Consider the following 25,821-nt stretch of genomic DNA (forward strand, 5'->3'; position numbering starts at 1 on the left):
AGGCTTTTGTATAGTAAAGGCAATCATAGCCAGGTGTAGTAGCACATTGCCTTTAATCCCAGGACTCAGGAGGCAGAGACAGCAATAGTTTAAGGCCATCCCAATCTATATAGTGAATTCTAGGACTGCATAGATAGACCTTATATAAAAAAAAATAATAAAAAGAAAAAAAAAGAAAAAAGAAAAGAAAAAAGCTTTTATACAGCAAAGGAAAGCAATCAGTAGAGAGTAAAGAGATCACCTAGGGGAACATCTTTGTCAACTACACATCAGATGGGGATTAATATCTAGAACATATAAAGAACTTTCATAGCTGGGCATGCTACTGCACGCCTTTAATCTTAGCACTAGGGAGGCAGAGGCAGGTGGATATCTGTGAGTTCAATGCCAGTCTGGTCTATATAGTGAGTTCCAGGACAGTCAGAGTTATGTAGAGAGACCCTGTCTTGAAAAAAAAAAAATCAAAACTCTAAAAATTAAAGCTCAAATAACACAATCCAGTCAGTAAATATATATAAATCTATTGAACAGACAATTTTCTAAAGAAGAACTACAGATGCCCAGTATCCTTAGCCATCAGGGAAATGCACATCTGATTTATACTGACATTCCATTCTATGTCAGTTAAAATGGCTACACCAAGAAAACAAACAACAAATGCTGCTGAGCATGTGAGCAGAGAAACCTTGATGCACGGCTAGTGGGAATATAAACTTGTGCTGCCTCTGTGGAAATCAATATAGAAATTCTGAGGCTAGAGAATGAGGATCAGGAGAGCCTTGTGTAAGGGCAGCAAAACCGGCATATTGCAGAAACCATGTAGACTTGGGGAAGACAGGAAACCACAGGGTGTCTGAAGGTGACCTATGATTTGCCATAATAAACCGTACATTGTTGGGTGGAAATGCAGGGCGTGATGCAGGATGCTGTATCTAGAACAACACGTAACAGAGCACATGCAATAAAGCTTGTGCTATGAAAATGAGCCAGAAGGCCGGGTGGTGGTGGTGGTGGCGGCGGCGGCGGCGGCGGCGGCGGCGGCGGCGGCGGCGGCCGGGGTGGCGCATGCCTTTAATCCCAGCACTCCGGAGGCAGATCCCGGCAGATCTCTGTGACTTTGAGGCCAGCCTGGACTACAGAGTGAGTTCCAGGAAAGGCGCAAAGCTACACAGAGAAACCCTGTCTCAAAACAAACAACAAACAAACAAAAAGAATAATGAAATTATGTCATTTGCAGATAGAACTGGAGATCATGTTAAGTAAAATAAACCATGCCCTCAGAAAGACAAGTAAGTTTTCTCTAACATATGGAATTTGACACACAACACACACACACACACACACACACACACACACACACACACACGGTATCAAAATAGAAGGGAGATTATGTTGGGGGAGAAGAGGATTAAAGGGACAAAGGACAGGGGAGTAAGAGAGGGTAACAGAGGAAAGACATACATATCATATGTTTTCTCTTAGGCAGAGTCTGAACTTTAAAATTGTTTATGCACATATACACACATAGGTATGTATACATATGTGGTGTGTGTGTGTGTGTGTGTGTGTGTGTAGATGGTTCAGCAGTTTAGAGTGCTTGCTTCTCTTTCAGAGGACCAGATTTCAGTTCCTGCTTCCCACGTGCTGGACTAAGACTGAGGCTGTGTGCCACCAAACCTGGGAAAGTGTGTCTTCTTCATCAGAAGACTTCAGCTTTCCTGTCCAAGTGTTACAGTAGCTTTGAGCAGGGCTCCAGGGAGACCCTTTAGGAAAACCTGCTTTTCTGGCCTGAGTGGAGAATTAGCATTCCCATCTATCCAAAACATAGAAATTAATCCAGGCAGCCGGTGGTGGCGCACACCTTTAATCCCAGCATTTGGGAGGCAGAGGCAGGCGGATCTCTGTGAGTTTGAGGTCAGCCTGGGCTACAGAGCGAGTTCTAGGAAAGGCTCCAAAGCTACACAGAGAAACCCTATCTCAGAGAAATAAAATAAAATAAAATAAAATAAATTAATCCAGTGAGTTAGGCTAATAATCACCTAGCCAAAGGACCCCTCTTTCCCTCCAGGGTGAGTTCACCATAAAGCATTCTAAATCGACAGGAACAATCAGCCCTTTAATGAGACGAGACTCGCTTTTCCTTAGGGGATTCCTAACCCCTTGGGCAGTAGCCTACACAGACACAGTCTTGCAGCGCCTTGAGTCTGCTGCTGCCCTGAACTGCTCAGAAAAGCATCCTTTTGCTTTCTCTTTCTGTCTCTCCTCTAAGAATGCCTCCTCAACACTGTGAGCTTACTCTTTGTTTGAAGCGCCCCTCCTCACCCAGTGGCTCCTCATCCACTTTCTCTTTTTCTCATCTAGCTCCTTTGGGGCAGCTGCTGAGATGAACAGTTTACCTGCTTTGGGGTTTTTCTTTTAAATGCTACTCAAATTGTCCTTAAATTTCCTTTTGAGTCTATTCTTAAATTCTTTGATTAACAAGACTAAGAAGCAGAAAGGGAAACATCTATTTCCCCAGTTAGCATGTGTTGACTCTGGTGACCCCACTCCCACCCCAATTCCTATCCAGTAATACAAGCAAATTTGTTTCAGGTAGCCCACAAACAAAGGCATGCTCTCTGCTCCTTCTGCAAATGCAGCTTCCACAGCACTATTTGCCTTTCTAGGATTTTCCATGTTTTTGGGGAGAAATCACACTCCAGTAAGTCTGAGTAACTTCTCAAAATTCAATTAAGTTGCATTTGCTCCTAGGAGTGTAAAATTTGATGAGAAATAATCCAAAAGTGAAGTTGGGACTGTCAAAAGGAAAGACTTTGTTCCACTTGAGCATTCTGTTTGTTTATTTACGTAACTTTTGGATTTTCAACTTATATAGGATGAAAATACAAGAAAATTAAAGGGTTCATGTGAACAAGAAGTCTTCTGTAAAGTATCTACAGTCTCAACTAGAAACTAATACAAAGTTTGAGAAAAACTTATCAGTGTCTATTCTTCTCTGAGGGAAAAGGGCCAGTTAACTTGAAGGTGTAGCTTTAAATACCATTTCACAGGACCTGAAGCTAGGTGAGCTCAGACCTAATCAATACATTCTAAAGGCCTATTAAATCCCTCCTTGGGGTTTAACAGTAACTGGAGTGCGGGAGTTTTTAACTTGTGGTGCTGAGATGGGTAGGGAATGTACGGAGAATACAGAGAGCTCCAGCTTCTTCTAAAAGAGAGACTTAAGGCTAGCCTCCACCTCCACCACCACCACCAGCACCACCACCAGCACCACCACCAGCACCACCACCAGCACCACCACCAGCACCACCACCAGCACCTCCACCACCAGCACCTCCCCCACAAGGCCTCCCTGAATCAAAATCCAGTCTCTCATTTTTCGGAGGCCAACAGGGCAAGTGGCAGGAAGCAGAAGCCTGGTGGAGTGAAGGATAAAAGGGATTCCTTGGGCTGGAATGGGATCTCCAGGATTCCCCTCCCCCACACCCACCCTCTGAGCTTGGGGCCCTTTAACTACAACCCACCAGCCACCGAGAATGGAGACAAAGGTCAGGATAAAAAACTTCCCTTCCCTGATAGACAAACTCCCAAAAGACCGCCCCCCCCCCCCCCCCCCACTTCTCACCCTTTCATCTATTGCAAGCATTCCTTCATTATCAGAGGGGCTACATTCCCGGACTCCCAGTAAATTCCTGAAACTACAGGCAACCTCAAATCCTTATAGTCTGAAGTTTCTACACACATGAAGGGGTTAAGTGGTGTCACTTCAAAATAGGTCAAATTGGTACACTGACTATTTGAAGCTAAAGTGATTAAGGAAGTGTGACTTCAGAAAGGGCCATCTGGCCTGTCCTTTCCTATGTACAGCAAATCATGAAGAATCTTTTGGGGGGAATGTCCTTTCTTATGCCAAGGCAGGAAAGCAGCCTTTACTTTTTACTTCTCTCTCGTAAAGGTCCCTGTATACATTTACAAAGGCCACGTGTTTTTCTATTGTAAATCAGCTCTTGAAGTAATTAGGTTCCCAGACCCAGTTCAAGAGTCCACATATGAACTAGGGGCACCTAGGACAACCTTTATCTCCTCTTTACATAATAAAAGTTAATTTATAGCCAGGCAGTGGTGGCGCATGCCTTTAATCCCAGCACTCGGAAGGCAGAGCCAGGAGGATCTCTGTGAGTTCCAGGAAAGGTGCAAAGCTACACAGAGAAACCTTGTCTCGAAAAACCAAAAAAAAAAAAAAAAAAAAGTTAATTTATATATGAGGCCCAGCAAGAGCTTACCAACAATGACTAATGATAACACAGAACATTATGACTTACTGAGAAGGCTAAAGGACTCTAATAACCAAGAAGGCTTCAAGGGGACTAATTGGTGGATACTGAACGCAGCATGGACACATTAGACAAAAGGGTGATTTGTGTTCATGTAGGACAGAACAAGACATATGACATTTCAGAAGTAAAAACTTATGAACTGTGTCTGGAATTTTCCACATAGCATTCTTAGATTGTAGGTAACTAAACATTGTACAAAATAAAATCATACCCAGAGGAAACTCCTGTAGCTGTAGAGAAGTGAACAGTAGACATTAGGGCTGAGAATGTCTGGAAATGCCTCTAAGGAGCTATAAACATTGCAAAAACTATTATTATTTCTATTTCAGTGGGGAACCTTAGAGCTGACTTTCCTGAGTATTTCCCTAAAGTTGCACCTGGGGTAGAGCTGGAGGGTTAGGCAGCCCTTGGAGGATGAGACTCTTGAATGAGGAGTCTTACATGTAGATGACCAAGGGATGGAGATGTTCCTTGCACCCACTTCTAGAAACACCATGGCTCAGCACTTAGGTATTTAGGCTCTGCCAATCGATAGAATTGGGCCCAGGTCCTGTTCCACCTCCGGCTAATATAACAAGTTGCTTTGTCTTCAGACCTCTGTTTTTACAGTGTGGAATGGTATAGAACACCCATCTTAAAAAGGAAGATTTAGCCGGGCAGTGGTGGTGCACGCCTTTAATACCAGCACTCAGGAGGCAGAGCCAGGCAGATCTCTGTGAGTTCGAGACCATCCTGGTCTACCAAGTGAGTTCCAGGAAAAAGGCACAAAGCTACACAGAGAAACCCTGTCTTGAGAAAAAAAAAAAAAAAAAGGAAGATAAATAAAAAAAAGACACAGACACATGCATGCGTGTGCACGCACACACACACACACATACACACACACACACACACACACACACACACACACACGAGCATACATGCTCAATGTGGTTCTTATGACGAGCACTTGTGATCTTAGTCTTTTGCAAAAAAAAAAAAAAATCAAGTGATGTCCTTGGTTACAGATTAGAAGGCAGGCTTATCTTCATCAGGTTCAAAAACCCTCCCTGGTATAGACAACAGGATGCTTATGTTCAAAATAACAAAATTTAAAGTAGATTTCATTTAGGGGGTGGAAAGACAGCTCAGGGGTTAGGAGCACCTGCTGCTGCGGCAGAAAATTTAGATTCAGTTCCCAGCACCCACATGGCAGCTCACACCCATCTGTAACTCCAGCTCCAAGGAGTCCCATGCCCTCTTCCGACTCCCAAGAGCACCAGGAATGCAGGTGGTACACTTAGATACATACAGGCAAAAGACTCTTATGTACAAAATAAATAAAAATCTAAGGAAAATAATAAATCATAACATAGAAGATTTTTTTTATATAATTATTTTTATTGTATTTGCATTGACTGTGTGAGGGTGTCAGATCTTGGAGTTGCAGACAGTTGTGATCTGCCATGTGGGTACTAATACTTGAACCAGGCCCTCTGGAAGAACAGTCAGTGCACTCTTAACCACTGAACCATCTCTCCAGCCCCAGAGAGTTTTTTTTAAGTAGGCTCTGTTTTCAGGAAAACTAGTCATTAAAGGGAATGAACCAGAAGCCAACCTTTAAACTGCAGTGTGTCCGAGGACTTTGGATGCCATGTTGAGAAAAGTAAAATTCTGCATTCACTGCCACGTTGCTAGCCCTGGGACAGCATCCACGTACCTCACCTAAGCAGCATCCGCTTCATCTGGCTTTCGATGGAAACTGCTAACCGTGCAGGTATAGCCCAAAGCTCCCATTTAAGCTCTAGATCTATCTAGATAGCCTGCTTGACAACTCCTCTTGAGCCTCTTATATGGCCACCAAACCTAACACACACAAAATGGAAGTCTTTACTGACACACATTGCTCCTCCCCGATTCGCCAACACAGCACCTCCACTGTTACAGGAGGTCATGGGAAATCTCCCTCTTGCACACTCCTCACACCAAATTTATCACAGCTCTGATGAATTAGTTTCCAAATTTTACCTCTATTTCTCCCCGACAGTCCAGCCCCCCAACAATCTCAGTCTTTCCCATCTGTTACTGAGGCCGCTCTCAGGCCACTGAAATCCTGTCTGTAATCAGCAAGCATTGAGATCTTTGAAATACGATACCCTGCTATAGCATCACCCAAGGGCTTGTAGAGCAATAGCCATGGAAACTCAGGAAACACTTCACCATTCAACATAGCTGAGCCAACCTTGCAGGTACTCCACAGCAATTTGATGGTTAAGCTTCCTTCTGTCTTCTTCTAGAGTAGGAACTACTTTATAGGTATCTTTGATCCCTTCACATGTCGCTGAGAAGGGAGAACCCTGGCTTTTCCTGATGGGAAAAAATTCCCTATATTTCTGAAATCTTTTGCTCTTGATCTCTCCTCCACTCCTCTAGCTGCACAAAATTACACGTTTTATCATAGGCTACTTGAAGAACAAGAAAATATGCCCAGTCAACAGTCTTAATCTGGCTGTTCTTGGAAAAAGACATCAGGGTTGGAGTGTATTAGGCACCTTATGTGATTCAGGATCCTGGTCTCTTAAGCAATCCCAAGACTCTTTCCTGCTCTAAGAAACTGAGGCTTGGCTACCTGGGAGTGGGAACAAAGAAGAACTGATATTCAAGTCACTCTTTTGTACCATATTCTGTACAATCTGTATTTGGATGCTGGGGCTCTTTTCTTAACAAGTCTCTAGGAGTACAGGTCTCCAGACACTGCCTTTGATAGCTGGGTGGCAGCCACCTAGGGAAATTATTTCATGGGATGAACTTCAGGATTCAAATGAAGGAACCTCTGAGGTCAAGGAATTGGGCTGGTCAGGAGCACATAAAGGGTGTAACAAAAAGTTATGAACCAGCTAAGACCCTTTGTGCTGATCACATTTTATAGTTTAATTTTACAAATCAACACTGAATTATTTCTTATTTTCATTATCACAGTCTATGGTATGTATGATTTGATATGAATGATCATTATCAGAGTCTCTGTATTAGTAGGAATTTTGAAAGTCTACTGATCTCCCAGACAGTCATTTGCCCTTTAGCATAGCTGAAGCCTTTAGCAAAGATAAGTGGTGACATCTCGGGGGACATTAAACTGAACCAGACAAGTGTCATTAAGAGACAGTTATGGAAACCAGCCACTAGTTTAATGAGCAGCCTGTCACAAGATAAAAGACCGCCCACACTGTTTGTCCTTAAAGAAAGGGGTGTTACAACACAAGACCACAAACTGAACATGAGAAATGTCTTGCCTTACAGTTCTAGAGTTGAGAAGTTAGACGTTGGGATGCCAGCAAGGCCACACTTGTCTAAAGACGCCAGGGAAGAATGGGTTCCTGTCGTCTCTCCCAGATTCTGGTAGCCACAAATATATATATATATTATACACACACAAAGAGATATTCTACAGATACGAAAGTCATTGCAAAGAGCAGAGAGACAGACAGGAGTTGAATTGTAGGCCTACTTTCTTAAACTTTTCCATTGTAAACAAGTTTCTCTACCTTTCCATGCCTGCATTTCTACAACCTGAGAAAAAGAGAAAATAGAACTACTTCACGAGTACCCTAGGGATGACACATGAGGTAGCCACTTTGTGGGTTTGTTAGCGCGCTGAAATGAGGCCATCTGGTGAGAAGGCCCAGGAGAGAGGCCAGTTCATGCAGCCAGTAAGTACCCTCAACCGTTGCAACTACTACCTGGGATCATGAAGTGCTCCCCAGCAGCACATGTATCTCATTTGAAGTGTCATGTGAACCTGCCTGGCTCCAAGCTCAGCTTTATACCCTACAACCCTGGCATTCCCACAGGGCTCAGGGTTTAAAAGGGCTCCCACTGGGGGTGGGGGTCCTCATTAGAAAACCTAATGAGGTGAGACCCAAAACAACCGAGGGTTAACAGCAAGGAAGTCATGGGTGATCCTGACAGGTCAGTTCCAGGCAGAGCACTCGGCCTGGAGCAGGGCTCCAAAGGATGGATGGAAAGGACTTGGAGGCAGCTGGGCACAGACCTCCTTGAAGAGCTGTGGTGGCAACTGAAGTTGAGAAAAGGGATGGTAGATGGACGCTGTGCCAAAGGAAGTTTCTGTAAAGATGATGATATTAAATTGTGATTGTTCCTGACTAGAGAAGGTGAGGGAATTGTGATTCAGGATATCGAATGACAATTGCTGCAGGAAAGTCCTTGACCCTAGACTACATACCAGTTTCCTCGGACATGCATGATGGCACAACTTTAGTCCCAGCACTCACTCAAAACAGAGGCAGGTTTATGAGTTCCAGGCCAGCCTGGTCTGTATAATGACATCCTGTCTCAAAACAACAAATAAACAAAACAAGCAGTTTCCTCAAAGGCAGTTTTGTTAAATTATAGTAACGTTTAACCATATAGCTGACTACATACTTAAGCTATCTTCAGTTAGTAAACTTTAAAAACTTTTATCTCTGCTTCGGGAATGATTGTTTTATTAAGTAATCAAGGGCCTGTGGACTTAGCTCTGAGAGAGAGCACTTAAAATGTATAAAGTCCTAAATTCAATGCTCAGTGCAAAAAAAGCCCCTCAATAAATGAAAACATCATAGCCCAGTGTGGTGGCACACACTGGTAATCCCAGCACTCAGGAAGCTGAGGCAGGAGGATTAGGAGTCTAAGGTCGGCTACATAGCAAGACCCTATCTCAAACAACCATATCCAAAACAAACATAATAATCTTGAAGTTGTGAGTGCAGCTCAGTAACAGGACGTACACTGAACAGACACAAAGCCCTGGGTTCTGTTCCCAGCACTTCCCCTAACATCATAATCCTCGAGAAATATGAAGCCTTAGGGTCTAGTCCCACTCTTTCTGGGAGACCTGAGTGCACTTTTCCTGGAAGCTTTATATACTTTCACTGTACTGTCTTTCATGGGGAAAAGTAAGCAATCCTCCAGATGATTCCGATCAACTGAAGGCTGTGGACCATAGCTAAAACATCATCCCATCCTCCTGTGCTCTCAACACTCTTTCCTTACAGTTGCTAGTTTTCTTCCTTTTGCAATTCCCATTTGTATGGTTCTTGATTCTTAAACTAAGTAAAAACAAACAAACAAAAAAACCCACACACACTGGTGGGGCATGAAGAAGGAATGGATTACTACAATATATCAACAGCCCTAATTATACCTTATCATGGAGTTTCCCCTGAAAGACAGTATTTTAAATCTCATCTGACTCTGTGTGTTCTACCACATTATTCTGTCCTCTGTGTCTCAAGCATTATTCCAGCTGCTGCAGGCTCAGAATAGCAGATGCATGAAATTCTTACTAATACTTTCTTACTGGTATACTCTTCATGTTCAATCAACATCCCTTGGTAACAATGTGCTTCATTTCTGAAGCCTCCTGTGATGGGTTACTTTAAAGCAATTTCGTATCTGGCTCCTATTAGCAGAGCCTATCAGAGATGAAGAGGGTAACAGGTGAACAACACAGAGGGTGGTGGCAGGAACAGACTCAGAGGCTCATGAGAATGCATGGAGTAAAGACCTGGCAGGAACTGGTCTGGGGAGTGAAGGTGTGTACTGCTAAGCCCTGGCATGATTACAAAACTCTCCTTTTGATCTTTACGTTCTCTGGTATCCTAGATAGATCTATAGTTTGCAATGCCTCTGTTTTATACCTCATTGGTTAAGTTTCAGGGGAAATGGAGCCAATAGAAATAGAAATGGAGAGCTGGTGTGTGGCTCAGTGGTGAAACACCTGCCTGGTATGAGCAAGGAGCTGTGTTTGATCTCCAGTACCAATCATCATCACCACCACCACCACCACCACCACCACCACCACCACCACCACCACCCTCTTCTTCCTCCACCGTGTGTGGCAGCTCAGCAGGAACAAGGCACTTGCCACCAGCCTAGTAACCTGAGTTCATTCCCTAGATTCCATGGTGAAAGGACATAACCAACTTCCCCAGGCGGTTCTTTGACCTTCACATGACCACACAGGCCTACACACATACATACACATGAAATAAAGAAGTAAAAATCAAACCAAGTTAGAAAACAAAACAGAGGGTTGGGATTTAGCTCAGTGGTAGAGCACTTACCTAGCAAGCGTGAGGCCCTGGATTCGATCCTCAGCTAAAAAAAAAAAACAAAGAAAACAAAACATGCTGTTTCCCAGAAGGATATCTGCACACCCACAGCCATCTCATTTTATACATAGTGGGATTATATATATATATATATATATATATATATATATATATATATATATATATATATATGTGTGTGTGTGTGTGTGTGTGTGTGTGTGTGTGTGTATGTATAATTGCACTAAAGGGATAAAAATCTGTATCAGATTTGTCAGAAACAAACATAGCCTAGAAAGATTAGTCTCTGGCTGCCAAGTATAGCCACTGAGGCACCAGGAAGCCATCTAGGTTGTCATGATTTGGAGCTTCACTTTCCCCAAGACCTATGTACTAATGATTTAGTACTTTCCCCAGACCTATGTACTAATAATGACTTAGTTCCCAGCCCCTAATGCTATTAGGAGGAATATAAGGCAGGAGGAGACAGGGGCTTAGTCTCTTTCAGTCTGAGGATTCCTAGATGTAAGAAGTCTCTAGTGGCTGCTGCTCTGTTTCTCTGATCTTTCAGCTTTCACCCTGATATCTGGCTCCAGGTTTTATTATTAAGACCAATTAGGATTTGTGCTCCAGTGGAAGCTTTAGGAGTGGAACTTAGTGCCAGGCAGTTAAATCACTAAGGTTATCTTCTTGGAGGGAGGAGTACTAGGTCCCCAGTTACTGCCTCAATCTCGATCAACTCCCCTACTCCACTACACACACACACACACACACTTGCATGCATGCATGCCTGCACGTCCTTATGCACGTTTTCTGTCTTCTACAAAGTGAGCAGCTTTGCTTTACAATGTGAGTACTGTCTTTCCCCAGACATAAATGATGGGGCCAACCAATCATAGCCTGCAACCTCAGAAATCATAAGCCAAAATAAACTTTTCCTCCTAAGTTGACTCTCGGGGTTATATGTCACAGTGACAGACAGCTGGCAGGAAGAAGGTCCTGCATCTTGTACCAGTATTGATGACTACCCGCCCTGTCCCATTAAACAAGGCTAAAGCCAGGCACTATAAACTCTGGCAGGATCTCAGCAGGAATAAAGATACACTTTCCTCAGAATTTGAGTCATTTTTAAGTTCCAACTGGGAAACTTTTGTTGTTATATTTTTCAATGAATGAAGTCTTCATGCTTGCATTCCTGAAGTTGTTAAGGTTGAAGTCTGGACCCTGGGAGCCCTTACAACCTAGGTTTTGCTGCAAGCCAATTAAAAAGACATAGTGGAGATTAGAGAAGAGACTCTTCCATCCCTCTGTTTAGCTATCCCATTATTGAAAACAATGTACCCCAAGAAACTGGAACTTCCCCAGGAGCCTCACACACCAGAAGAAGGAAAGGGTGCCAGCCCAGCTGGAGGAAGAAATTCCATACAGTTCTCACTTGTCAGACTACCCTTCCAGAGAGACTATATCTGTGACGATGATGGGTGGGACCACACCTTGACCAGGACTGCTTAAGCACACCTCCTGTTATTTGATTTAAATCTGAATCTTACATCATGACTGAAGCCAGATGCATGAGTCATCGATGGACCTCTGTACTCTTCTCAAAGTGGCCACATTGGATAAACCTAGTTTCTCTTTTCTTCCCCATTGTCTCTTAAGGGTTGCCAGGGCCCCAGTTTGGACTCTAAGGACTTCATTATGGCAGGTGCTGCCGTGGTGAGCCCACATACCCTCAGGTTCCTCTGCCACACTCACTCCTGCACATTTTCATGGTACATCTCTGCTGGGGAATGGCCCTCCCACTATGGGACGCCCTTTGCCAGTACAGAGAAGAGAGCTGAAGAGCTAGGCACAGCCCTCAGGCAAAGTCTGATGGGGTACTCCAGGAAGCTCCCTCTGCTCTCGTTGTGCCCATGGGCCTATGTGTTTTCAGAACTTTCCTATGGCACAGAGCCAAGTTTCCCTCCGTGCAGTTTGCTAGATGTGCATCCTTATTAGGCTTCTTTCCCACTCGGCTCCTTTTCTCACCTCCCTATTTTTTTCTGTCCATAGAACATTTCCTAGTCCATCTTCACCTTGGAGCCCACTTCTAGAGAACCTGGTCTAAGACAGAAACTTCTGTGAAAATGTTCTAGGTAAAGAAGGCTGATTCTTCATATATAATTTTAAAGATACACATCTGTATGGGACTCTGAGCATCTGTTTGTAGACTGGACTGTTCCTTCACAGGCTTTCACCTCCTCCCCATGCAATAAAAATGTAATAATAATAATAATAAAAACAAAACAAAACCAGAAACCAGGAACTATTTCCCAGAAGGATAATGTGTATCTACTGTTCAAGGAATGATGTTGCCCAACACTGTCCTCTGTTTATCATGCACACATAAGTTATTGCCTCCCTTCTGGCCTAAAAAGCCTCAGAGGGCCTGGCCCACATCCTCCTTATCTTTCTACATGCTTCACAGAGGCCAGCTGGAGTCCGGCATTCTAAGCAGAACCCTGATAGGCTGTCTCCTCACCACAGCCCCTCGTCCCAGGCACAATGCTCCTTTTGGGCCTCATACCATATGTTTATCACTCCTTCCTGCAACCTGCTTGCTGTTAAATCAAAACCAATGAACCCATCTTCTATCTTAGACATTTTCCTCTGTGACTCTTCTTGGATGCTCAGGACAGAATTAAGTACCCCCCTTTTGTAAAAAGTCACACTACTCTTGAAATAAAAGTGATCTGAGTGCCTACCTTGAACCCACCCTTTCTTAGCTTTGCTCTTAGAAATGACTCTGCCTCCAACCTCAGAGTCCTGTGGAAACAGTTTAAGAAAGGGGGATCACTGGTGCCATATTAAACTGTACTTTCCTGTCTTGTTTATGTCATTGGTGTAGTCAAAGGTCACTCCATATACTGTTTAGGGAGAAATGCATTAGGCATAATTGAAGTATGAGATGTCCTGAAGGAAAACTGTTTATAATACTGGATACACACCATCTGTTAAGGCAGGAATCTCAGAATATAGGAAGAATGGGATGGGGTTCCCCATGGACAGACGGCCACGAAAGGTACTCTACATGGAAGAGGGACAGAGGAAGAGCTGGCTGCACATCATATACCAGACCTCAGTTAACCTTAATGGGGAGCCAAGAAATGTTATGGAAGCCACTCTAAATGAAACAGTCACAATTGGAGGGGTACCCTCCAGTCCGCAGCCTCACCAATTGCCAATCCTTTCCTCTCCTTCCCTCCACAGGCCTGTCAGGCAGGTCTGGTGTCCACAGGGGTGGAGTGCTGTCCTTCCAACATCAATCTAGCCAAGAGCAAGGGGTCTTCTACTGCTGCTCCACTCCCTACCCCAACCCTGTTGCTTGCTCACTAAGGAAAACAGGATGTCTGTCATTGACTACCGAAATTTGGAATTTGGAACATCCCAGGAATCTCATGCTGGGAGAAGGGGAAGAGAAGAAGCTCTAGGGCCAACCAGAGGAGGAATTTGTCTCCCAGGAAGAGATCTTACAGTGTTTGACAACTTCCCACACCACCCTGCAAGAGACTGGAGCTAAGACAATGACAGTCACCAAGGGCGGGACCACACCTCACCAAGGCTGCTTACTTATGCATGCCTCTTTCTAGTCTATTTAAACTGAAACATGCCAGTAAAAACATGGCTTTGGGAGTCACATGACTTCTTTGTTTCTCTTCTCAAAGTGACCTCACAGAATAACTCTTCTCTAATCTCCACTATGTCTCTTTAATTGGCTTGCAGGGAAGCCTAGGTTGTAAGGGCTCCCAGGGTCCAGACTTCAACCTTAACAACTTCAGGAATGCAAGCATGAAGACTTCATTCATTGAAAAATATAACAACAAAAGCTTCCCAGTTGGAACTTAAAAATGACTCAAATTCTGAGATTTCAGGCAATTGGATGATTATACACTAACACTACGCACTGTCACTTGGCCAGACCACCATCAGACCTAAGTTCATAGCAGAAATCAGAACAAATTTTGAGTTTGTGTCCCATTTGGAAACTAAAAGCTCATCAACATCATTTAAATCACTCTTACCGATGACTTAAACAAAACACAATATATCTTTATAACTGTTCCTACACAAAACCAAATCAAGGATTCCCAAGCAGAGTCCATCAGCCTGGCCAGCATTCAGATCCTTGAAACCATGGATTCTTGATGACAAGCAGGCTATCTTACCATAGGCTGGAATGTCTAGAGCCTCATTTTAAAACAAGATCTAACTTTATTTTCTTGGCCTCATCCATAAAACTATGTGTAAACTTTTACCAAACTGCTAGGAAGTTGAAAACATTTCTGCTGTGAAATAAAAAGGTTGTTTAGCCAGGCAGTGGTGGTGCATGCCTGTGATCCTAGCACTTAGGAGGCAGAGGCAGGCATATCTCCGTGAGTTCAAGGCCAGCCTAGTCTACAAAGCGAGTTCTAGGACAGCCAGGACTATTACACAGAGAAATTCTGTCTTGAAAAACAAAACAAAACAAAAATTTGTTTAATCAACCATTCATTATAGATCAATCATTCATTAATAATCAATATTTATTATATCAACCTTTTGCGGATGGCTGTATTAGCTTGTCCCCAGACTCTCGATGCTTCTCTTGGTGAATATTAAAAAACGCCTAGCCAGGGAGAGCCTGGGTCCTAAACAATCCCTACAGACGCCGATAACTAGCAGGTTGAATGCTCTGATCAGCACAGGCTCTTCCTGTCCTTTTCCACACACACCTTGGACCTGAGCTTCCAGAACTCTGCTTTGACCGTCTTCCTGTCTGACCTGGAGTTTCACCCCAGAGAAGTTTCTCAACTCACTGTGCCCCAGTGACTCACTGTGTCCTGGTAACTCCTGTGCTTCCCACTGCTCACTGATTGCTTCTGTAATAGCTAGGTGGTATACAGGCTCTTTAACTCAGCAGGTTAGGGCTTGAGGGATTGCTCAGTCAGTAAGGAAACACCTTACAAACACAAGCCTGAGTTTGATCTCCAGGAAACCTGTGAAAATGCTAATCGCAGTGCTGGGAAGAGAGACAGGAGGGTCTTTAGGGCTCCCTGGCCAACTGATCTAGCCTAACTAGTGGACTTCAGGCAAATGAGAGATTCTGTCTCGAAGGAAATGGCCTACACACACACACACACACACACACACACACACACACACACACACACACAATTTTAAAAAGGGTAAAAGAGAACACAACAGTTTAAAAATCATACTAAGAGCCACACATCCTGGTGGCATATGTCTATGATCCCAGCACTGAGAGGCTAAGGCAGGATGATTCAATTCAAGGCAACTTCGTGAGACCCAACCTCAAAATAAAAATAAAGACAGGCTGCAGCTGCAACTCAGTGGTAGGACACTGGCCTCATACTCAAGCGCCTGGGTTCAGCTGCTAGTGCTTGGGGCAATCAAATCACATTCAGTATTTCTTCCCTACCATGTTCCCTATTAAACATCCAAGAGCATCTAAACACATGCCTGTGTGCACACCACACCTTACCCTAACACATATGCCATGAACTTAGCTGATGATTCCTTATGCTTTGAGGCATTTTCTTCACCTCATCTGGGTGCCCACTCCACCTGACAGGGAAGCTCATTCTTACTCTAGACTTTAGTGATGTCACCCTGCTGAATGCGTACAAATGTCACTCTTAACAGACTTTGCAGACAAGTGACAATGCTCAGTACTTACTAGAAATACAGAAGTGTCACCATTATCCATCTTTACCATGGTGTCAGTCCATAGTTCCCCTTTGAGTCTAAAATACTATCCTCTCTTTAGGTCTCTTAAGTTGCAATGGAGGCTGACTGGAGGGCTTAGAAGTCTGTGGAAAGTTCCCCAAGAGTATAGTTCAGACTCACTTTGATTTAGAAACACCTGGCTCCCAACAATGGGTGCACAGGAACTGAGGGCTGCACCTCCCAGGTGAGGAAGAGCAGCTGGAAACCCTTTGTTCCCAGTCTGAACTCCCCCATAGAATGGCTGCTACTGCTTTTACATAAGGAAAGGCTGGCGCTGACATCTAGAAAATCCACAGGAGCAAGTGAGTGAACTGAAAACTCGCAGAGTGGGTGCATCTTCCTACTCAGAGATTTGATAAACCTCAGTGACAGCACTTTCTGGCTGAATAGTGGCTCATTGTGTGTGTGTTTGTGTGTGGCCCCAGTTCATCCCCAGCACTTCAAAAATATGCTCACTATAAGAACTCTGGAGTAAACAGCTCATATGCATATGTGGTGGTTTAAAGGGGGTGTCCCTTACAGTCTCAGGCACTTGAATGCTTGCTCCAGATGCTTAGGAAGGCTTAAGAGTTATGGCATTGTTGAAGGAAGTGTCACAGGAGGTCAACTTCTGCAAGAGTTGAGTTCACTCTTCTCTGATTCATGTTTAAGGTTTAAGATGTGAACCCCCAGCTTCTGGCTCCTTCCACTACGTCTTCATCTACCACCATGGACTCTAAACCTCTGGGACATAACCAGTAGGAAAGCAGTTAATACAGCACAGCTGCCTTGCGAACACTTAGAGCTGGGCAGTCTAGCTGAGATGAGAAGGCTTCCAGGCAGTCTCGCAAGGCAGCTACAGAGAGAGCCTCAGATCTAACTGAACCCTGGGGTATTGACTCCCACCAGTCAGAAGTACAGAGCAGGTAAAACAGCAACTTCCAGAGTGAGTGGTTACTATGCTTTCCTGACATCCTGAATGTACATCCTTATCACCAGTGTGAACACTGGATGGAAGCTACCCTCCTTAGAAATTGACAAAGCTGGCAGCAGGTCCGGGGTTAAAAGTAAAGAGCATCTCCCCAGTTAGACTTCTTGGAACACAGTTGTTTCCAGAAGATTCTCTGTCCCCACAGGGAGTTTGCAAACATGCCACATCATGGTATCACCCTAGAGTCCCTGTAAGCATTTCCCTAACAGGTTACCAAGCCACTGTCTCTCTAGTGAATCTCCTGCTCAAGGTCGTGATGTTGTATGTAGTCTGGGCAAATGGTTTGGGGTGCAGCTGGACCTGGAGGCTGGCCTCCCTTGGTGCTCTGACCCTTTGGGGCCTCCATATCCTCATCTACAAAATGTGACTTGGATTGTGTGAGAAACAATTGAGTTACTATCTATAAAAATAAAGATCATGCTGGGTGGTGGTGGCGCACACCTTTAATCCCAGCACTCAGGAGGCAGAGCCAGGCGGCTCACTGTGAGTTCAAGGCCAGCCTGGGCCACAAAGGAAGTTCCAGGAAAGGTGCAAAGCTACACAGAGAAACCCTGTCTTGAAAAACCAAAACAAACAAACAAACAAACTAACAAATAAATTAATAAATATCTATGAAAACATTATCTGCTTCCTTCAGAGCCATTACCCTCCTAAGGTATACTTCCTGCTGAGTACTGTTCAAAGTGCTTTAAAAAAGGGGATACTCTGGTTCATTCATTCATTCGTTCATTAATCCATTCATTCAACCCACACTCCTTTAGTGGCAAGTCACAAGGGTTAGGATTCGGCTTTGGAAACTCACTGGCAGTAAACAAGTAGAGTTCATGGCATTGGAAATGATATCATAAACACACACACACACACACACACACACACACACACATACACACATACACACACACATGCATACATACACACACATACACACACATACACACACACACATACATACACACACACATACACACACACATACACACACACATACACACACACACACACACACACACACACACACACACACACACACGATTGGGGGGGGGGTGACTAACAGGCAAAGAAGGAAGACAGCAGGGTAAACTTCCTTACTGAAACCATTCAGATCCTTGAAGAATCATTCCACATCTTGGATAGACCAACAGGGGTTGGACAAGATATGTTATAGGATGCACATGAAGAATGGGCCTAATGATGGGTTCCTCTTGAAGGTCCCCTGATAAAGTAAAGGATGTAGCTCTGTCTCCAAGAAGAAGAGGAGAAGGACTGAGTGAAGTAAGGAGGTTACTTCTAGGGAGCAAAACAACTTTTTTTTCGGGGGGAGAGGGTTGAGACAGGGTTTCTCTGTGTAGTTTTGGTGCCTGTCCTGGATCTCACTCTGTAGACCAGGCTGGCCTTGAAGTCACGGAGATCCACTTGGCTCTGCCTCCCAAGTGCTGGGATTAAAGGCATGCACCACCACTACCTGGTGCAAAACAACTCTTTATGGTAGCTATGGGCCATGACTTTGGAGAGGTACTGGGGAGGATCCCCTTGGAGGAGGATGAGAGCTGCTGGGGTAGTATCTTGGCTGCTTTTCTAATGTGATAACACACCACGGCCAAGGCAAATTACAGAAGGAAGGGTTTATTTGGGGCTTACAATTCCAGAGGGATAGGAGTCCATCACCACAATTCAGGGAGCATGGAGGCAGGCAGGCAGACAGGGTACTGGGGCAGCAGCTGAGAATTCACATCCTGATCCACAAACAGGAAGCAAAGAGCACCCTGGGAATGGCATGACCTTTCAAACTTCAAAGCCCATCCCTTTGACATACCTCCTCCAACAGGGCACACCTCTTCTGAATCCTTCCTAAACAGTTCCCTCAACTAGGGACCAAACATTCAAACATATGAGCTCACGGGGTCCATTTGTATTCATCATCTCTCAATAAGCACTTGCATCCCCTAGAGGGAACTCATTACTCTGAGAACCTATTTGCATATGAGGGAATTCCTGGTCGCTGGCTGTTCCTCTCCATCATGTCCCCCAACCTCAATGACCTAGAACAAACCCCAACTCAAAAGCTCCTGTCAACACCCTTCTTTCCAAGTCCTAAATATAAAGGCTCCTTGCTGTCCCAGCCCCCCCCCCCAGATCCCTTTGTCCCCTAAAGGAGGCAAAAGCATGAAGAATGTGAAAGTTCAGGGATACAGGGAGCCTGAGGCCAGGAGGAAAATGAGCCCCTTATCAAAACATCCTCCCCATCCTGAAGTAGGGGAAAGGTTAATAAAAGCTCTGGAGTCAATAAATAAGACTATGCCGAAAGCCCAAGTTGCCCCATCTGATGCATGCCATTGTCAACTTTCATAAACCACAGAACGGGGACAATGATCCCAATGAATAATAATGCCTGGACATAACAACCAGCACCTGTATTTATTTAAAATGTTGACATTTTGCTCATCACGGATCTTTTAAAACAAGTTTCTTTTTTAAAAGCATTGTGCTGAAGTTACTATTTATCTTAATTTCCGAGTGTCGCCAAGTGTTTACATTTCTTCAGTATTTACAAAGTCCTGTTGGTGGACAAACCATGTTCCTAAGAAACCACAATGCGTCTAAGCTCTGCAAGGAAGCGCGGCTGCACTGTGTGCAGATTGCTGGTTGCCTCTGTAGAACTAGGAAAGCCCCAGGGACTCCAGGGCTCTGAGAAGAGAGGCGCCTCTCAAGGCCCAAAGGCCGACCTTGCCTTGTATTTCTTGGCAATACTTCATCCGCTTTCCAGCTGAATTTCTGCGAACCCTGCAATCCCGGGCCAACGCCATCTCGAGAAGGTAGATGCCACACTCCTGAGAGCCCTGGCTAAGAGTGGAGTACCAGCACAAAGGGGGGACCCCCTAAGCTTTCAAGTGGAAAAATGGCCCCGTCTCTTCCCAGCTGGAACCCAGAACTCCTGCACTGCAGGCGGCAATGCCCTCAATCACTGTGACAGTCCTCGTGCCTCCTGCCAGGACTTGCTGACCCCTCTGCTCCACTGATGGGGGAAAGCGTCGGATCACAGCGTGTGCTCTGCACCGGAGGAGCAGTGACTGTTGGGGTTTGACTTGCCAGCACAGGCATATCTGACACACCTCAGGCGGCGTCGCAGGTAGAGTTTAACAAAGGTCCCCACCCACCTCCCAGCTCCGGTGTGCTGGGCGCGACACGCACACACAGACACTCGCACCTGCACCACCAGTTATCTCGCCCACACCCTCGGTGGCTGCCCACTACCCAACCCCTGCAAAGGTCAGTCGAGGACACCCCGTGATGTTCCCTGGTTCGGACCCCGGAAAGTCACCCTGCCTCAAGTTCCAGCGTCCTGACTCGCCTTTGCTCCCCCCGCCCTCCACTGGTCCGGCAGGACCGCTGAGGACGCCAGTTGGTTGGTTCTCTCCTCCTAATCTCAAGAGACAGCAGAACATTGGGGCACTGCACCTCGCGGCTGGTACCCGGTTCTCCCCACTGGAGGTGGGGTCTCCAATGCCGCTGCCCCTTACCTCGCGCCCTTGGTGCAGATCCCGGAGGCGGGGGTGACCGGCAGGTCGGTGACTGAGCAGGGATAGGATTCCCCGCCCAGGAGGAAGAAGAGAAGGCCTAGGGGCGGAGGGGCGTGGCGGGGGGGGGTAGGAGGATGGGGGAGGGAAAGGCTTTGTGTCTGCCTCCGCCCTGCCCCTCTGAAGATCCCCTCCTCCCAGGTCCCCTCCCAGCTTCTCTGAGACCCAGTAAGGGCGAGCTGGTTGGAGGTGAAGAGCAAAGCGCCTGCGCGACCCCTGGTCCCGCCCACCCTCGGGCACTAATCGGGTTACCAGGAACTCTCAGGCTGGGACGTGTAGGGCTGAATCGAAAAGTTTACCTAACCCGGAGCAAACTTGGCTGGACCCACCCCGACCGTCCTCGGCTCCACCCGGTTCCCTCTGCGCTCTCCGCCACTGCCAGAGTTTGTTTCTGGGAGGTTTCCCCTTTCTCCTTTCTTTCTCGGATGCGTGCACGCACCTCCCTTTAGACCAATTTTAGATTGCGGGAAGGGGCGGCACGGGCTGGAGAAGTTCAGCTGCCAGGGTCCCAGGGATGGGGTTGCGGGTAGGGGTGGGGTGGTTGTAGTGTGGGGCCAGCCTGGGGTCAGCTCTGGCCACTGCCGCCCAGGTTTGAGTGTGTGCTGGCCACCCTGGCACGCGCTGTGGGGAGGTGGGATGGAGTTGGCCCTGCACTCCGAAATCTAAACCTTGCTGGAGACCAAGCAGAAAAGAAGGAAAGGGACAGTGCGGAGACGGTGATCCCGTGTGCCTAGCTGGCAATTACCTAAGTGCTAAGTGGCCGGTGTCACGTGTCACAAAGGGAACCGCCAGGGTGTTCAACGAGACCCGTGTTTTTGCTCAGAATTGGAAAAGGAATAGAGACCTTATCTTTATGTTTGTTTCCTTCCTCCTACGGCAAAGGATGGGTGTTGATGAAAGAAGGCCTCTAAAAAAAAATGTGCTTATCACTTACCAGGAATCTAGCACCAGCAAAACCTAAGCCACCGACTTTTTGTGTGCCAAATCCCGTTTAATAATTTAGTAGCCGTTGTGCACCCGGCGTGTTCTAAGCTTGAGATGTGTTGGAGAATAAATCATCTGCCCTGCTCTGGTGGCTATGATAGACAGAGGGCTAAGGGTGGGCTGGTAGAAGGAAAGCTGCGCACACCACAGGCAAATTACTGGGATGTGACACTCAGAGACCAGCGCTGAAGAAAAAGACAAAGGACGTCATGGATAGCTGGAGCCCTAGTGAAAATGGCACAGGTTACAGAATGAGATAGGTTGGGCTGCTTATGACCCCGCCTCAGGTGGTGCTTGGTAAGAAAAAAAAAAAAAAAAAAAAAGGAGCTGAGCAAAGATTCGCTGCGAGATGTGTGGAGCAGAGGCTCTGAGAGGAAAGATGGAAGTTGAAGCCAATTTGAGCAGTGGTTTCCATGACTGATGCAGCTGAAACCCCCGATGTAGAAACAAAGAAGGAAACAGGCGAGAGAGAGAGAGAGAGAGAGAGAGAGAGAGAGAGAGAGAGAGAGAGAGAGAGAGAGAGAGGCGGGTAGCACGGAGCAGGATCACAGCCCACAAGTGGGAGGAGAGAGTCACTGGGAAGCCCAGGGATTTTGAAGGAAGCATTGGGAGTTCCTCGGACAGAGGTTCTCAACAGGTGGGTCGCGACCCCCGTGGAGGGGCGTGCATATCAGATATTATGATTGATAACAGTAGCAAAATTATAGTTACAAAGTAGCGATGGCATAATTTTATGGTTAGGGGGTCACCACAACATGAGGAACTGTATGAAAAGGTCACGGCATTAGGAAGGTTTGAGAACCACTGCCCTAAGAGGTTGGATATGTGAGCGAAAGGAGGGTGTGAACAAAGTGATAGTGCCTCGTCCCTCCCTTTCTCGGCCTCATTCAGCCTCAGAGGGTCTACTTTAATAGACAGTGAGCCCCAGGTTAGTGCTGGCCTCCACCCCGCTGTCATTCTTCCAGCTTACCCTCTGACGAAGTTCCCTGGACACTGCTTCCTGAACTACCCTTATCGGCCTCTTCAGGAAACTGGGGTCCATTTTGTCGTGCTCTCCCCTCAATCTGGAAAATATGTTTTAGTGTAGGGATCTGTCTATCAATGGAATCCCTACAGAGGGAATTCTAAATGGACCATTGCCAGCATAGACTTCTTTAGTGTATTTCAAGGTAGCTGTTCATATGGGCTGCAGACCCAGGGATAGCTCCGAAAAGCTGTACTGTGGGGGGAACTTGCATCTATGTTGCGGGTATAGAGTCCTTGCAAAGGAGTTTTTCATTGGAAGACGCCAGGTGTGATGCCTGGCCCAGAGTGGCTTTCTGTGACTGTCAGTTGGGGGAGCGTAACTAGCCAGAAGAACTTCCTTCAGTGCATTTAGATCTCTTCTGCTGTCTTTCCAGTGACCGCCGACCTTAGTCCACTGGCTAAGAATGCTATTGTAGCTTCTACTGCCCACCTCTTTCTGAGAGTCTTGCACTTGGTACATGGGACATGTTTCTACACATTCATAAATTCATATGCTTTTTCTCATTGGTGTGTTTATCACTAGTTAATTTTGTGGGCCAAAACTGCTGAAGCTTCAGAGGGAAAAGAAAATGTAAGACTTTCCTATAGTGCTACATTCTAAATAACACTGAATACTTAGGCTTCAGTAACAAACCTGAGTACACCGTGTTCTGTCCAAATTTTGTGAGGGGGTTGGGGAGGAGAGAGAGAGAGGAAAAAGTGGGGGGAGAGAGAGAGAGAGATGGGGAGAGGGAGAGAGAAGGAAGAAGGGAGAGGGGGGAGAGAGAGAGGGAGGGAGGGAGGGAGAGAGAGAGGGAGAGAGAGAGAGAGTCACAGAGATGGAGGGCCCCAGGAATGGAGCAGTGTGATGCCTGCCCTTAGTCCCTCTCCTACATTTGCTTCCGGCTTGGCAGGTTTGACTTACCACCATGCAGGGGCCCTTTCAATGCACACTCTCAGGTCAACAGGGAACCAGCTAGCCAAGATGATGTCATTTCTACTGAAGTTGTCTTACCTTTGACTTGACCAAGCAGTACTGGGTCTAGAAGGGCCCTCCAGAACTGACACCACAACACTGTTTTGTTCCCCTGGGTAGTAGGGCAAGCAGAGATGAATGTCATGGGCTCATAAAATGCCCGGAAAAGAACAGTTTAAGCTGCAAAATAATAATTGATGATGATGATGATGATGATGATGATGATGATGATGATGTAGTTGTTTAATGATCTGTGCTGAGAAGGGGTGATGTATGACCTTTCACATTCTTCATACTTTGCCCTGCACACCCCCAGGAGACAAATGGAGATTATTTGACAAAAGTAGCTATTTCAGTTAGAACTACCCAAGTTAGTAGCCGTTTCATTTCTTCAGAACCACTCAAGCTAGAGTCAGACATGGTGACCCATGTCTATCATCCTAGCACTTAGGAGGCAGAGGCAGGTTGATCTCTGTGAGTTCCAAGGAAGCCTTCTCTACTTAGCAAGTTCCAGGCTAGCCAAGGTATAGAGAGAGTTCCAGGTCAGCCAGGCCTGCATAGTGAGATTCTATCTCAAAAAACACTGCTGGGGAGATAGCTCAGTGGGTGAAGTGTTTGCCATTCAAGCATGAGAACTCAAGACCCAGTGCTGGGGAATCAGAGACAGGAGGATCCCTGGAACTCTGGTCATTATGTTCTGACACTTCTTTCTTTCTTTCTTTCTTACTTTCTTCCTTTCTTCCTTTCTTCCTTCCTTCCTTCCTTCCTTCCTTCCTTCCTTCCTTCCTTCCTTCCTTCCTTTCTTTCTTTCTTTCTTTCTTTTTGGCTTTTCAAGACAGGGTTGTTTCCCTGTGTAGCTTTGCACCTTTCCTGGATCTCACTCTGTAGACCAGGCTGGCCTCGAACTCACAAAGATCTGCCTGGCTCTGCCTCCCGAGTGCGGGGTTAATTAAAGGCATGCGCCACCACTGCCCTGCTGTTCTGACACTTTTCATCTTTGACTTTCAACTATTTGCATCCTGGCATTTTTTGTTATTTTGTCTTTTTTTTTTACCCCAGAGCTGAGAACCAAACCCAGGGCCTTGCGCTTACTAGGTAAGCACTCTACCACTGAGCTAAATCCCCAGCCCTGCATCTGGCATTTCCATGTCTTGTTACACACTGCAGACATGATTTCTGTGTGCCACATCTTTACTATGGATGGTGGATTGTGTTAATCACCAAGACAATGTTTCTCCTTTGCCTCATACAATGTTTGCCTGAAGTTATCCTTGGACAAAGTTCCTATCCTGACCCCTGCTTTCATATTTGCAGCCACCTGATAAAATCTGTCTGTTTTGAAGTTCTCTGAGTCACTTTATGCTCGATGAGTCCTGCAGAAGGAACATACTTTGTAATTTTTAAAAATTATTTTATGTGTTTAGGTGTTTTAGAAATTGTTATTCTTTTATGTGGATGGGTGTTTGGCCTACCTGTACGTCTGCACTGTGTGTGAGCCTGGTGTCCTCAGAGGCCAGAAGGGGCAGGGGATCCCCTGGAACCACAGTTACATACAGATGGTTGTGAGTGGTTATATGTGTGCTGAAATCTAACCCAGGTCCTCTGGAAGAGTAGCCATTGCAGCTAACCACTGAGGATTTTTGGCTGAACTCCTGAGTGAGTTGTGGGTGCATTTATGGAAATGGGGATAATTTTGAGAGGATGGCAAATAAGGTCTTGGTTATCTTCACTTGATCTGCTGAACATGACCACTAAAATAAAAATACAGTCTGTCCCCATGCAATGTGGAGTTTAGCTGCTGACCAGTCCTCTGCTTATCCCCAGACACAACCTTCATATTCTGTCTATCCACTCTTCGTTTATGTACACTCAACTTTGGACACATATTCCATTAGTGAATCATTATTTTTAGGCAATATGACTCATCTTTCAAGAACTGGTTTTCTGTCTTCACATACCAATTCTATTTATAACAATTTGATTTAATTCTGTTTAAACTTGTTTCAGTTTTCACTCACAGAGCATTCATATCATACTTTTGCCATGCATGATGTTTTGCTATTTCCTTATATCATAACTTAAAATAATTTTCCCTAGCAAGACACAAAGGATTGGA

At 45.5% G+C, this 25,821-nt stretch overlaps 1 protein-coding gene across 1 annotated transcript in view; it reads right to left on the bottom strand.

Annotated features, from left to right (window-relative positions):
• Positions 1-20,766, bottom strand: part of Rin2 (Ras and Rab interactor 2) — a 211,251-nt gene extending 190,485 nt beyond the window's left edge. Inside the window, exon 1 of the mRNA XM_036185194.1 lies at positions 20,684-20,766. The gene's annotated coding sequence lies outside the window, so the exon portion shown is untranslated. The remainder of the gene's footprint in view (positions 1-20,683) is intronic.
• Positions 20,767-25,821: the final 5,055 nt, after the last annotated feature.

Source organism: Onychomys torridus, chromosome 4 (assembly GCF_903995425.1).
Source record: "Onychomys torridus chromosome 4, mOncTor1.1, whole genome shotgun sequence".
NCBI classification, from domain to species: Eukaryota; Metazoa; Chordata; class Mammalia; order Rodentia; family Cricetidae; genus Onychomys; species Onychomys torridus.